Raw genomic sequence first — 16,084 nt, 5'->3', positions numbered from 1 at the left:
CGTACCCATAACCACCGCGAATGACCGCACCGGGAAACGACGCGTTGTACACCGTCACGGAGGGGAAAGAGAATGGCTCTTCTACCGCACGCGAGTGGAAGAGGAGCGAATGCATGGAGTTCGAGATCGTGACATCTGACGACCTTCACGCCGCTTCTCCAGTCACTTGCATAACTGGACCCGGCCAAAGCTGCTGCCACGCGGTAGGCTGTTACGACGGCAGGGTCTTGCTTGTTTGACAGCTGGCGTCCCGTTCGTTGGCGCTGGACAGGACGCGAGCGAAACGCTTCTCCCGATGCTTCTCTCGCGCCTTCTCCAACGACTCGGGCAGCGCGACAACTTCGGCCAGCGAGGTGGAAGAGTCCTGCGCAAGCGACGCTCGGCTTGCAGTCCAGCTGAAAAATGTCAGGAAACCGGCGGGAAGAGTGCAGGTCTGCGTCGCTTTGAAGAGAAGACTGCGGTGGAATTTTCGGCGAAGATGAAAGGTATATACATGAACAGCAAAAAGAGAACACCAAGCTCACTTCAAAACATTTTCCCCAAGGTTTTCCGGAATCACTGCTCCCTGGCTCTGATGGTGACGGATGGGTTTCCTCCTGCCTGCATGGCTCGTGCCGAATTCCGTAGCGCTGAAACCGATCCGCCGCTCACCGAAAGAGTTTTCGAAGCACCCAAGACTGCGGCATTCCGTCGGCCGTTTTTTTTCTTTTTTTTTTTTTTTTTTCCTACGCTGTCAAAAGAGAGAAGTGCGGCTCCATTTGTGTGCGCGAATGTGTCTAGGTGTGGGCGAATAGGAGGAAGCGTGACTCCATTAATGTCCGTACCGCTATTCCGGCTCATTTATCCTTTTGCGCCTGCTTGCTGAAGCGCTAAGAAGAGAAAATGAAACGTTGGTTGTTTTGCGGGCGAAGGAGTGGATGATGGGAACGACCGAGATTCGAGGAGATACGCTTAGAGAGAATCGCTGGAATAAGTATAAGGCAAGAAACAAAAGCGCAAGTAAAAGTGCCTCCCATTGTATCCCTTTTTGGCCAACAGTGGAAAGGTAAAAAAGACGCGCTTCTCTCTCGATTTTCGAAGCCAGTCGGCCACAGGAAGCTTTCATCATACAAATTGTCGTTCACGCATTGACCCGCATAAAAACAGCACGTTCAATATCCGTATTCAAAAACAGCAAACGAGTTTTTGCCTAAGCGCACGTAATTAGTACTTATACTTCTCGAATTCACCTAAACAATTCGCTATTGCTGGCTCTTCTTCGCGCATAGAACTTTTATTCGCTTGTTCAGATAATTGCGTGTTTGAATGCTTTCGCGCTACTTTCTCCAGTCTGTTAAGTTCTAAGGTGTTTTTTTTTTTTTTGTGCATATGCTTACACAGCATTTTTTCTTCTGGTACGTGTAATGTTTCCTGCTTCGTATTTACTTTTAATTTGTAGTGTAGCACCAATTATACAAGTGTATTCTGTTTGTTTAGGGTACTGCGGTGTTCTAATTTTTTTTTTTTTTCATGTTTCCTCACATATATTTGTTTTAAGTTGCTGTCATTTGTCATAATAGAAACACACCAAACATTCTGTGCAAGTCATTTTTTTTTTTCGTCTGGAAGTTGTGTATGCACGCCTTTTTTCTCGTATGTTAAGTTTTTTTTTCATAACAGTCAACATGTCCGCCGATCATCCCTCTGAACGGTTGTAGTTTTTGTCTGCTTACAGCAAAAAAACAACCCCTTGATTTTTTTTCTGTTACTTTTTTTGTGGCGGTATTAACCGCTCGTTACGACTTCAAGACAAATACTAAAAAGGAGATTTTGCTATGCATTTGAAGGTTAGACAATTCCAAATAAGTATGTTCACAACACTATTCTTAAATTATCCTAAGGTAGCCTCGAAATTAGAAGTTTTTTCTGCCGAAGATGACCTAGGCCTATTTACCAGCAACATCATGCCCACATAAAGTCATGTTTATTTATTTTTTTTTTGCAACCCCAAGCATTCTAAGTGTTTTGAATAAAATACAAAGATTAAATTACAAAATGCGCGATTTGTCTACGGTTGAAATGCTGCATATCTTCAGGGAATCTTTACAAAGTTTGGGATCGCTTCTTAAGGCAAGGAGCCTTCCAGTGTCTCGAAAGCCAAGTTTTTGTAGGCGTTGAAGGTTATGCGAAATATTACAACCAGAGGCAGCATACTGTTCTTTACTTTTATAATAGTGCACAGTTGACGTTTTCACCGAAGACACCAGGGCTGTTTCCGTATTTAATAATGGGGTTTAGTTGATGCAGCGTACCAAGTGTTATCACTAAAGATCTTCGGTTGGGGTACGCAATCGTGTCCACCTGCTCGCGCTGAAAAAAAAAACAAAAAAAAAATGTGCCACTATGCGTGCCATTAGCATTCAGACGTCCGACGCTTGGACAAAACGACGCACCGAGCTAGGTGTTCCACTAACCACTAAAGCTTTACGGCAAATTTATGCTAAAGCTGCCTAACATACGCTCCTCACGCAAAGCCGCCCATTCAACCTGTGGGCCATTGGAGGCAGATACAACGTGCGCAAGGGAAAATGAAAAAAATCCACATTGTTCCTCCACCAGAGAAGTCGTCGGATGTGTTAACCACAGTGTGAAGTGTGAACAGTTTGCTTCTCCTGCACACACTTTTGTCAGTCCAACCAGGACCCTCGTCCAAATAAGAGCCGACGCTTTAAGCGCCATGAACGACCAGCTAGGGAGAGGGGGGGGGGGGGGGGATTGCATCCAGCTCGTTGCACACAATGAGCTGTGACCTGGCCCCAAAGAAAATGCCAATAATGAGAACGGCGCCTACGCGATTGCCTTGCAGTGGACAGTGCCGCACACGAAGGTGCTTTCGTCCGATTTTTCCTTGCCGTTAGCATTTCGCGAACGTTATTGCTCTCGCTGCCACGCCGGCGAACTGCTGTCCGGATATGTACGTAGACATTTACTTTATTTCCAGCCTATGGCGCTTTGTTTACCAGCCGCCAAACGCGCAATGAGAAATGGCGCCCTTCGAGTTGGAAGCCGGCTGCAAATGCCTCCGAGCGCGTTCCGTCGCCGTGTGCTGCCAGCCAAAGCGGCAGCCTGCGAGAATTCGTTGTGTGTTTTTCTTGTTCAGTGCTTTTTCGTGCCCCGCCGATGCATGGCGCTCTGCTGTTCAGCTCTGCAGCGTATATCCGTTACCATTTCGCCTTGTTCGCACCATAGCCCGAAGCGAAGGCGGAGTCGGCGTTGAACGCTGCGGCTAGCTGAAAAACGTTGCCTCGGGCGGTGCACTGCATATGCAGTACGCGTGTATCGAGGTGTAACGGGAAACGGCCCGGGCTGATAACACGTATCGGAGAAAACTAAAAAATAAGAACAAAAAAAACTCGAAAGGTGTTATAGGCGGGACGAAGCGTAAGAAAGGTCGCCATGCCGGGAAAGCCAGGCAGCAGTGCTTGCTCCGATTACTATCGAATGTTAGCTCCGTAAACGAGTCTTTTTTTTTTTTGACACATTATCTTTTAGAGGAAGACGGCGTATTAGTTGGAGTTATCTAAACTCGGGATATCGACGTACGCGAAAGTATCTTTTCCTGCCAGCTATGACAGCCTATAGCTAGCAGTCGACATTCACGCGTGCTGCAGAACAACGTTTCGGAAGAATGCGAGGGGCGTCTCAGCAGAGTTTTGGTTTGCGTCATAACCAGGGCCCGCTTGCACAAAACAATCTTAAGACTGTTATAGCTAAGTCCAGACTGAACTGGAGTCTTAAGAATAGGCCACTAGCATGGCCGCTTAAGACTGGAGTCAAGACTGGGCTTCAGTCCTGACTTGAATAAGTCGCTTGTATGATTACGACTCTAGTGCTGTCTTGGTCAAGATACAAGGACGCCAGGTGTCTAAGTAGAGAAATTAGGGAAATACAGGGATGCGCTGGCACTGTCCCTGCTGTAAGATGTACACATCCGTCAATTTTGCGTTGAGTAAAATCCGTGCCATTAATTTTTGCGGCTTAAGATTGTGTTACGAGGAAAAATGCCCCAAGTGGTTGCTGAGGCCGTTCTGAGAAGCCACTCTGGTGAACATGAACCCGAAGCGTTCGACGTTCGGAACACGAGCCGTCTTAAAAAAGCTTGGTCTTTCTAAAGACACCATTTAAGTCTGGACTTAGCTCGGACTTTATCGTGCAAGCCGGCCCAGGTGTTGACTCGAAAGTCGAGTATAATTCGTGCCTCTTTGGTCTCCCTGTTCCTGGTGTTCCTGGGTTCCTGAAAACATCTTCCCTAAGTGAGCTGTTTCCACTACTTCATCGCTTTATTACACCAAATCCAGAGTTGTCATCAGGAAGAGAAAGTTTTCGCCCATTTTATCAAAGTGGCCCTTGAATTCGCTAAGCCACTCGGTCTTTTTTCTTGACCGATTTTTCTTCTCTTGTTCTCCCTCTCTTCGAGGCATTCCATTTTGAGCGCCCCTATTTTAATCTGGTTGATCAGCATTTCGCTATTGGGAGGTAAGGGTGGCAAAGTATGCCATTAGTAGCTACGTACAGAAGACAGCTGTTAAGAACGTGCTGCAGGGTGGGCCTGCCGCCAGACACGAATGATAGCAATCTGGTGGAACGTAAGAAAAAAAAAAAGGGAATCTTCCAGTTATCGTTGCGTCTGCTGGCCCAGAAAGTATAGGTCTCTCGCGGATATCGAGTCGGTGGTCGCGGCCGCGTTGGCGATGCGGAGCTTGAGTGCGGTCGCACGGACGGCGGTGCATTTCTAGAGGAGAGACCGTGGGCACCGTGCTGTTGCACTAATTATCTCAGAAGACGTCCGCCTGGCAGCCTACGTTTGGTTAGGAATCACTAGTTCACGTTCGTTTCAAAGGAAGTTGATTCAACGGGGGATGTTGAATGGTTTGGACGGAAACCTACACCTCCTTTGTCGTAGGCGGCTCAGTAGTCTAGAGCTGAAGGCAGAGATGCCTGTATTCGGATCTTATCGATACTTTCAGCGGGCGGGCAGTGCGGAGGCCAAATGTACCTACCGTTACTGCATCTGGTTTAGTTGAGAACACGCGGTAAGACGTTATATAGCGCATAGGGGGCGGTTAAATGGAGGGCTATCGGGGCATTCACAGTCATTTTGTTTTTCATGCGGTAAGCGCAGGAGTCTGGCCCCTCGCAAGAAATAAGTGCTGCCCGGAAAAATGTTTTTCCAGCAGAGAAAGTGCGACACAGTGGCTCTTTCGATATAGGTTGGACCCCACCTGCGGGCTGTAGTGGGAGGAAAAAAAATAAATGTAAATAAAGTGTGAAGAATACACGCAGAGCACGCTGAAAACATATCATGCAAAGCGAGAGCACAGGGAAGCCTTCTCTTAGTTGGCTTCATTGACGGTACCGAAATAAAAGTTCACTATAGGTCGCCTCTGTTCCAGCTTTCCTTATTTTGGCAGCAACATAACACGGCCCTATATCTTTAACGTATTACGTTCCATTTCTCGCAGTTGTTATTGATGTTATATACTTCTCTGGATCATCCGTTTTGCTGGCTGCATAATCCTTAAGAGGGAAATTATGCACGAGCGCACGGAGAAATACCCTTTAGAGATACCGTGACTTGATGCTCGTTGCGTGCAAAACTCGATTATCGCAACAGCTGGGGGATTTTACCACCACCACCACCAGCAGACCAGGCAGCTTACAATTGCTGATGATGTTAACATTACGTGGATGCAATGTTTTAACAAGGGCATTGCAGGCCCTATACTACAGAAAATGAAGAAGGTGTGTGTGTGTGGGGGGGGGGGGGGGGGGGGGCACTTAAACTCCGCCTTAAAAGGTATGAATTGACAGCGTTAACGGCCCTTTGCAGCTCGATTTATCACTGTTATCTTAATTTGGGCAGCTATTATCCCACACATATAACCGTCACCATAAAGGCGTAAGCTCTCATTTGATGGGAAAGAAATCTTACGAACGTACCTGCGTGGCTTAATTAATGGTGGGACCCGGAATGCAAGGCTCCTGCAGCGTTTAGTTCCCCTCAGCCTCCCATTTAAATTGGAGTTGGCAGCTCCTACCTAATCGGCCACGTCACGTGGTCGCGTACACGTGACTCGCGTCACATCGCACAACTTCACGACCAATCAGTGGCCAGCCATGTAAGCTGCCAACTACCACCTGACAGCCACCACATGCCAGAGCCATGCTAAGGGATTTTTCGCTCAGAGCGCAGACAACACCGACGTCGTTTCTGGAAGGTGGTATTTAGCAGGTGACATAGTGGGGCACTGATTAGTCGTAGGTGTTTGCGACGACACGTCACATAGCCGAATGGGTTTCGCTTTTTAGATGGGAGGGCGGGGTTAGAATGGAGCCCCGCGCATTCCGAGTCAGAAATACTACTGGCCCTAGACACCACATAGGCACGTTTCGTACGTCTTGGCTGAAGCGGGGTTTTATGTATGTATGTATGTATGTATGTATGTATGTATGTATGTATGTATGTATGTATGTATGTATGTATGTATGTATGTATGTATGTATGTATGTATGTATGTATGTATGTATGTATGTATGTATGTATGTATGTATGTATGTATGTATGTATGTATGTATGTATGTATGTATGTATGTATGTATGTATGTATGTATGTATGTATGTATGTATGTATGTATGTATGTATGTATGTATGTATGTATGTATGTATGTTTGTATGTATGTATGTATGTATGTATGTATGTATGTATGTATGTATGTATGTATGTATGTATGTATGTATGTATGTATGTATGTATGTATGTATGTATGTATGTATGTATGTATGTATGTATACACACACACGTCGGGTGGTCTTTCGCATATCCTGGTAGCTTACCACTGTATGCTAATGAGTATGTGTTAGCTAACAGAGACGCAAATTGATTCAGAGTGTTGAAAATGCGTGTGCGCAAACTAAGATCAGCATGGGGAGCCGACAACAAGCGGCTTGTGTCGGCTCAAAATTGTAATGTTTCGTTGTATTTTCACTCAAAAAGTTGCAACTTGCATATGATCACTATTGGGTCAGCTATAAATGCCACCTTTTGCAAACCACAACGGTTCGCTGTTTTCATTTACTCATGTCATAAATATCTTATTCAGTAAGGATGCTTGAATGCATCTACGGATACTTAGAGCCACCCGAACTCAGGTGAATGCAAGTCCTCAACTCATGCCAAGCAGTACGGCGCAGTGCTTTAATATTTGCACTGCACATGCTCTCGTATCATTTTCAGATGAAAAAGATTGTTCAGCTTAGCATGTTTAGAAGGATTGTGAGATTTCTCATATATCTGCGATGTTTTTTTCGGTCTTGGCGGCTTTCGTTGAAGTGCAACCTGGTAATTATCACAGCATATGAGATGAGGGCGTAAGTAAAGCAGGCGCCGCGCGGTGAAAGAGTGTTCAGTGCACGCGAACAGTGCCCCCTGAAAATTCTTGCCTTCCCTGTGCATTGAAACGGTCGCGCTTTTAGTACATGCGTACAAGCATGCGATCTTTGCTTTCTTCTAAGCTACCAGAAAGTGTCCGTCCCGCTTTGCTTGAAATGTGCTACACCAAAATTATTCAATGCATTTGTCTTTCAGAAGGTGTTACTATTTTAAAACATGTAGGTGGAATGCATCTATGCGATGTACATTCAAAAATTTACAGGCCGCAGGTAAATGTAAACCTGCGCAAGAGGACATTTCCGATACCTAAGAGTATTTTGGCGTTAGAAAAGCTGTCAGGATAATGGCGCCGTATGTGGCCCAATACCCATCGCTTGGCTCTCTGAGGTATCGGAAATCTGACAGCGACGAGGACAGCGAACTCTTGTCCGCCATTTTCATTGCATGATCCTGGCTTGTTTGCCATCCCCTTCCCCCTTTCAAGCTTGTGGAGAGACAGGAAGGGAGTAACACCCTCTCGAGTGAATGCTTGGTCGGTGCGGATCGCGCCTGATCCGGTCCGTTCGTGGCTGCTTTTCTGCGCTGGCGGATTTCGCCCGTATCGGCGGCCGGCCGTCCCGCGCAGCGGTGCGTCCAGGCGTATTGCGTGGGCCCGATTTCGCCCCCCGCGCTCTGTCCTACATCGGCCCCCGCTCTGTTTCCCTCTCCGACTTCCAGGACTTGCCCTTGAGCGATGTCCACGATGCTTGGTTAGCGTATCGTGCACGCGTTCTTTCTTCGCGTGTCCCTCGTTCAGCAGGTCGCGCGCGCTTCATTCGTATTCGAATAAGAAAGGCGGCTCATGCATTGCGGTGGAATTCCAATTCATTTAACGCGTTGGCTGCGCAATAAGCTGCTTGCGGAATAGTTTCCTTGGTCGAGAGGAATTGCCTGGGTTCCATGCAGGACTCCCTGTTAAACTGCTGAAACTTAAAGCCCCTTTGCATCTGGCCCAATGAGGTTACCTGTGATGTCCACAAAGACAGTGAATTTGTATCGTAAATGATGGTATTCAGTCACAAGTGAGTCGAAGAGAAAATTAAATGCCCCCCCCCCCCCCCCCCCCCCCTGCCTCTTTTTTTTTTTTTTTTGTAGCCATGCCTTCTCATTTCTCTGATACATTCCTAAAGAGCAAAGTCCATTCCGCTTTAATAACTTCACCTGTGAAATGATCTTTATGAATGGTATGCACACATTAAGAATCACTTCCTCGCTCGCTCTGCACGGTTACTCTCAAAGAAGAGGCGTTCGAGCTAACGTTAAAAAGATATTTATGTACACTGAAGCGCGCAATATTTACGCTCTTCCGTGTGTGCAACGCCATCTAAATTTGTTCGGGCGCATTGAGTACTGTGGTCTTATTTGCAAGCGGAGCCTTGGCATGTGTCGCTGGAGCGCATAGCTCAGCGGTGTCGACTTCTCGAGGAGAGCTTGTTTCGCAGTGGTGCGCGAAATGTCCGGTGGCCGTCCAGATAGCAATAGACTGGCAAAACCGCACGATCGATTGATCCGATTTCGTAAGCTGTTGGCGCCTGTTGTTTTCGTTTCCTTTTTCCTTCTTTCGCTTCAGCGGTCTCCGCCATAAAATCGCGGCTCGGACGTAATCAGGCGTCGTATCTGGCGGCATTCTCTCTCTCTCAGGGACCAACGCAAGTGGAACATTTCCGCTGCCCCACTGCGTATGTAGTGTATTTGATTTCGTGCCTGCGCTTGCAATATGAAGGCCCGTATGATAGGCAAGGAATGTGTTTAACGCCTGGCAGATCTCGTAGAAAGTATAGCAGGTAGGTTGTATAGCGGGGGTGAAAACTGGTCCATTTGGCGTGTGTTGAAAACCTGGAGCTCGCGAAACGAGCAGTTCTTATCTGCGTCTTCAATGCTGCACATCGCTGTATTGTTCACTGTTTTTTTTTTCGAGGAATGCAGGCCGAGGAATGAATTCAAGGAATGAAGTTTATTCTACAGTGAGGACTCTTCAGGTCCGAGCTGCGCCTGGTTGGTGCCTATGGAACGCTACCTTGAATCGAGTTCATTTTTAGTGAACACCAGTTTCAGTGTTACAGCAACTGTAGAATAATGTTTAGTTTGGTTCGGTTTGAGCGGTTTAACGTTCCAAAGTAACTCAGGCTATGAGTGACGCCGTAGTGGAGGGTTCCGGAAATTTTGACCACCTGCGGTTCTCTAACATGCAACTGGCATCGCACAGCACACGGTCGCTTTGCTTTTAGCCTCCATCGAAAAGCGGCCGTCGCGGCCGTGATTCGATCCCGCATCCTTGAGCTCAGTAGTCGAGTGCCGTAACCATTGCACCACCGCGGCGGGGTGTGTAGAATATTGTAAGAAACTGTTATCACAATATTGAAGGGAATGGTTAAACCTTCTTATGCGCGGCTGTATATTTCTTTTAAAGTTCTCCTACGATCGCATCGAGTTGTGAAGGTTGCCATAGGAACCAGTCACTAACGTATTTGACAATAGCCAATGAGATAATGAAGTTTTCAGTAATGCGAAATAATTGCACCCAGAAATAACTTCCCTTTCAAAAATGCGTGCGTCCCGAATTGTGGGCGCGAGCAAGTAAGAGAGCGAGAACAGCGCGACGAGAGGAGGAGAAGAAAATGATAGGTGTAACGTTAAGCGATACAAAGGCGGAAGAGTGGCTCAGGGAACAAACGCAGCGTCGGGCAATCCTAGCTGCAACCAAGAAAAAGAGATGGACATTGACAGGATATGCAGTGTGAATGGAAAATAATAGGCGACCTTAAGGGCAACATAGAAGAGAAGACAAGTATAGAAGGGGGCGCCACAGAGATAGCGAGAACGAGAATGTTAATTGGAGAGACATGGCATCAATAATTGGAGGTGAGTCTACTTCCTTAGCCTGATGTCTATAAGGAAGCTTTCGCAGAGGCTAGCAAAAGCCTTGCGCTTGTGATATTCCAAAACTAGTGGTTCCTGGAAGTTCTAAAGGCTTCTTTTAAGTATAACATCAAATACGATTTACTAGAACCAGCACTTCGTATGTCGCTGTGATTGAAGCATAAACAAAACAAAGGAACTTGGAAGGTTGCGCGTACAGCTTTAAAGAATAGATTAATAAACCCGCATTAGCTCGGGCACTTCGGATAGCTTACTCCGGGCGTAAGTCTCACCACTCAGAACCCATCCTGTTTTTTTCTTGTCTCGAGGTGTGCAAGTCCATGGCCTTTAAACCAGGCATTCTGTTGACAGTTAGCTCAACTGCTGAGGCTATTCTTTGGCATCCGATGCATTGACGAATAAAATGTGATATGGAATTATACCGGCGCAAGGGCGGCTTTAATCAGAGAGCGCCACGGTGAAGGGATTTTTTATTCTTCATTATGGAGTCGAGTACCTTTTTCTAAGCATGACACCTCAGGTAAGTCAAACTCCGAGCTTGATGAAAGCGAGTACCCGAACTTGCACAAAAGCTTCTACTCAGCGGATACCTGGCGGCACTTTGGACTGAGCTCCACACTTCCCGAAAGTGAGGTGGATGCTAAGGCTGCAGGCCACTTTGCGGTACCTATTCTACTGTTCCCTTCAGACACTAGAAAACAAAACAAAATGTGGCGTTGAGAGCAAGTTCGTTTTTTTTTTCTTCAAACTTGGACGCCTACTTCAGCGGTCCAGTCGCATTCAGTGACATTGGCAAAGGTACACTTTAAGTTTATAGAATGCGACTGTGAAGGGTAAATTTTTATGCGAAAGCATTAAAAGCCCATTAGTAAAAACTCTGTCGGCGACCGTTATTGAGGCCGATATGGTCTGAAAAATAGCGAGGCGCACGCTTTGCTAGATGGCACTGCATATAGGATCACTTTAGAATTACTATATAGGCTTAAGGATCCAGGTAGAACGAGAGGAAGAAGATGGCTTACACGGCATGAATTAAAGAGCACTGAACAAGGGTAGAGGAAGGGAAGCCTCAGTTCGCAGGTCGAGCCAAAGTTTCGGCAAGTTGACTAGGTCACGTCACGACCCTGGCTAGACGCGTGGGATCCCACTTTGGCTCCGACTCGTGGGGGAGGTCGTCAGTTGAGAAGGGAAAGTGGCGCGCACTTAGTGACATCATCTCACTTATCTTGAGAGAGCCGTGGTAACACACTTTTGTCTCCTCTCATCGCTGCGTAGCTCGAAGTTCCAACATGTGCCGGTATTATGCACAACACAGTACACGCTCGAACCATCTCGCAGAAAGAACATTATTTAAACTCCGCTGCGCAAAACGTAATTCTTTCGCATTCCCAAACCTAAGCAGTCTTAAGTGTCTCTACCAAATTTATTTTTTTTTAATTTGCATCCAGTACGCACTGGGTGGAATAGAAGGGGATGGTGCGTAATTTACGCACTGAAGTAAGCTTTCATAAATATATATTTGCAGTCAGCTGATAGCGCGGATGAGGACGAAATTGCGATATTTTGCTGACATTACGTCCCAAAAACTTCTCTGACTGCGTGCTTGCTTCAGCTTTAGACATGACAAAATATGCTGCTGCAAGGCTTGTGGCTATTTTTCACCAATGTGTTTATTTACAGAATACAGGAACTACCTGCTAACTCTTAAATAGGAAAAGACCTTTTCATCGGGCTTCAACCTTTACACTGCCATTTAAAAGGAAATGAAAAGAGCTTAATCGTTATTTCTAGGTATTTTTCCAAATTGTTTGCCCTCTCGCCATATATACTTGTCTGCTTATGGTTTCCACGTGTCTCATGCTCTATTTCGTTGTTTCCATGCTTTCGATATTATCAGGCAAAATTGAACTGGACCAGATTAACGCCTTCTTCAATAGAAATATATTATTAAAAAAGTAAATTAAATAACTTTTATATTACAGCATATTAAAGCAATTGGGAATTGTGCGTGCATTCTGAAGAACGCTGGTTAGAATTAGTTTTGCGAACGTTAAAGCACTAGCATTTTTTAAGTGTGTTAAAACAACCACAGCGCCCCTACCAGGGCACATTAGTGCATAAGATTAGCATGATCGTTCCGTTTTTTCAAGCAAAATTTTAGCACCTATTTTTTGCTAAAACGATATCGCGGGCTGTTATTACACAGTTCGTGCATTGTACAGAGCAGTACAACCTTCGGCACGCTACAGTGTAGTGGCGAGCGCAAGGGAGCGTGTGCGAAAAAGCAAGGGCGGAGCTCATGCTCTGACAAAGAACACCAACAAATAGGCCTTTTAATCATGGACAAAGGCAATGCAAGACACAGCGTGCCACAGTATACCGTTTTCACGCCCATTACATTCATCGCCCGCGGTTAAACTGTGGCCGCTCGCCTCCCGCATTAGCGCTGAGGCGCGCTGAAAGATAATGCAGCACGCCAAAAACTGCTGAGAGCGCTTGCAGCCGCTGTTACGGCGGCACTCCTGCAAAGTGTCCAGGTCATACGGACACACGCAGTCTCGTAAATGTGTTGCTTGGCTACACAGGGCGTATCCGTAGAAAGCGCAGAGCGCTGGGCGGAGCGAACAATGGGTTGATTCATGAGGGGACAAAACTGGTTCGAACATACGAAGGACAAGACATGGTTTTCAAGGTAATTGAAGAGTGGCTAGCGACTTCATTTATAGCGTTTGATTCCAACTTTACTATATGCGTCATAGGTGGAAATGCGCATGGACAGGGCGTTTAATGTGGACCGTAGATAGCCGATGGTACCTGGGGCTAAACAGTTTCCAGGAAAAGGCGAATGTAACAGGAGCAGAGTCTATTGCGCAGAGGATATTTCGAAGTCAGCGGGAATAGTTTTACGACAGTTGGCACCAAACAAGTTTAAGCAACGATATCGAAATAGGCATCTGCATGCATGGCGATAGACCTAGTTAGGCATATGCTGTTGACGATATGAGCCGCGCATGTTAAGCCGGCGGGCTTACCTAATAATTGGCAAAAATTGCTTAATGCAATTACGTCGATGAGAATTTCATGGCCGCATAAAGACGTTTACAGTAGTAGATTTTTGATTGGAAACAACGAAGCTCCCATGCACGGCTTCGTGGTAACAGTTCTCATATCGCATTTATATCTATCATATGGCTGCTTATAAGAGCCGCTGATTAAGTCAATGGCTAACGTTTCCGATACTAAGCTCGAGGTCATAGGTTCGTTTTCAGCCATGTCCCAGATGCTCAATATTATTGCGAAGCGTTTCGCTATGGCTTGTTATGGCGCCTGAAAGTCATTATTGTGTTTTTTGTCCTGGACTCGGAGCTTTCGCATGGCAAGTGTTTCAAGCACTATCGAGTGGTTGATCGTAAAGCTGCGGGCTGTTTACGTTACGATGATGTACACCGTCTGTTACGTATGTTTGTAGATATATTAATCATATCTTCAAGGTATACTGCGCACACACAAAACAATTAAGGACGAGAAAGGTACACAACAAGTGCAGATGTTGTGTAGGAGAACAAAAAAAAAAAAAAAATAGGTGAGAATGAGTGAGAATGGGTGAGGAGAACAAAAAAAAAAAAGAAAAAGACATGAAAACAAAATTTACTGGAAAGGAACGTTGAACAAGATCAAAATTTCTGCAGATGATCATAACTATATCTACACTGCAGCAGGAACTAAGCTCCAATTTGCAGAAACAGCACAAGGAAGAAAGTCATATTCTTAGAGCTTGTAAAACAGCCTATCAAAGGCAGTGACAAAACGGAACAAGTGCGGCGAATGGCCAATCATAATGGAAATCAGGCAAAACGATCTGCCCTGTTAGTCCTGCTGTAATACACAACCGACATAACAATAGACATGATATGTCTTAGAACGAATACAATAACGCTCACGTTACCGCAGCTTTATCAACGACTGAATAGCCCCGGCACTTCTCTCCATCAAATGAACACAATGTGTAATTACTAGAGCGGTGTAATCAGCAGTGGAGGCTTTTGGACAGATTAATCAACCCTAAGCAAATAGTATCAGCACCATCAGAAGTTCATGACACGAAGGTCGCAGTGCACAACCATGGCAGGCCGCAAGCCATACGCTCATTTAAGTCCACAGCACGAAGCAATTAAAAGGTTACTTAAGAAACCGCTTAGCCGCAGGAACTCTAGTCATTTTCCCTTCGCTCGTTTATTAAAATTTGCCCCTGTAATGAACACGCCTTGTCAAGCACAGTGGTTAGCACGATCGATGAAGGCGTCTAGCGCCTGCACATGCGGATGGAGTGCTGACGGACGTAGGAACCACTCACAACTGGTGTAGAAGAGCCTATAAACTGTTAAACTTATCACAAACGTTTATGCCAAGGGTTAAAAAAAAGCGAACATTCATGAATCTAGGACTGGAAGCTAAAAGGTTGTATCTGCCAGTTTACGATCAGTCGTCTTCAGTGCCCAGCAGGAAGGGTCATTCCTGGGGCACTGTTCTCGTTTGTTTGGTAGACGCCGACAATGTCTTGCGTCATCTGGTAGCGGCGCCGAAAAACAGGGGTGGTACTAAAACAGCAGCAAGATGAGAGGATGGGGTGCCTCACAGGTGCTGAGACCTGCCACACAGATGCGCCTATTGTATGGATACACAAAATGTTGCAGCAGTTTCCTTGTTAATTCTAGTAATCAATTTCGAAAAACTTTTTATTTACTCCTTTTCAGCCAGGAGAATGTGTAAATTATTTGATTTTTGAAAACTGTCATGTGCTTGAAAGTTGGCGCAACGTTTCGCCCCCACCGTCGTTCTGGACATGTATACTATCTTCTCGACATAAGAGAATCTGTAGCTCAAGTCCACGTGCGATGCTCCGAAAGCTTAAAATGTAACTTGGAAGTGACTTGCTCATATATCCGCGTATACGTATAGCAAGCTTTTGGGAATAATAGTAATAACTGATTCGTAGGAAGCGAAAGACGCAGTATCCGTCACACTTGTTAAGGTGAGAATAGAGTACTGACCTGGGTATATTAGAGCGTAAACTCTCTCTATTCTTCCCATCCCAAATCTCAGGCTGATCTGGCTCTGAATATTTACCTTGAACTCTCGTGCTTTGCAACAAACATCATCGGCTTCGTTGTCCAAGATATTTTCGCGCTGTGTAGCCAACACCTTTGTCTTCGTGAAGTGGAATCTGGGCCTCTCCTTCATTTAACCGAGGTTAATACGCCATACACATACGCCATCTCGCTAAAGACAGAGACTGTAGACGTGCCAAACAGGCTGCCGAGACCGTCGAACATGTGTTAGTTTGGGCTGTATAAAATAAAATGCCCTGTCCGCACCGTTACCAAGCGCGGTAGCGAGCCAAGGTCGAAGTGACAGCAGTGACTCTGACGGCGGCCGAAGGCTAACGCACGTGAAATTCGGTTCAAGGATTTCTGAACCTCTACAATATTTGATAATGTGGCGTCATAACAAAGGGAAAAAGGACACTCATAAAGGTCACATATTTATGACTTAAACTTGTGTTGCTGTTTTATTCTGCCTCATTTTGATCATAGAACCCACATCCTCTTTCCCTCTCTCACTATGTCTAATGGCAAACATCTCGAATGAAAAAAAAAAAATGCTTACATTGCCTCCTACTTGGGTGGCGGCTGCATTTCTTGCATTGAGCTTCCAGAAGAAAACGCGTGCCCGC

Source organism: Amblyomma maculatum, chromosome 4, assembly GCF_055883805.1.
Source record: "Amblyomma maculatum isolate TAMU_Amacu chromosome 4, ASM5588380v1, whole genome shotgun sequence".
NCBI lineage: Eukaryota > Metazoa > Arthropoda > Arachnida > Ixodida > Ixodidae > Amblyomma > Amblyomma maculatum.
Note: the sequence above shows the minus strand (reverse complement) of the source record.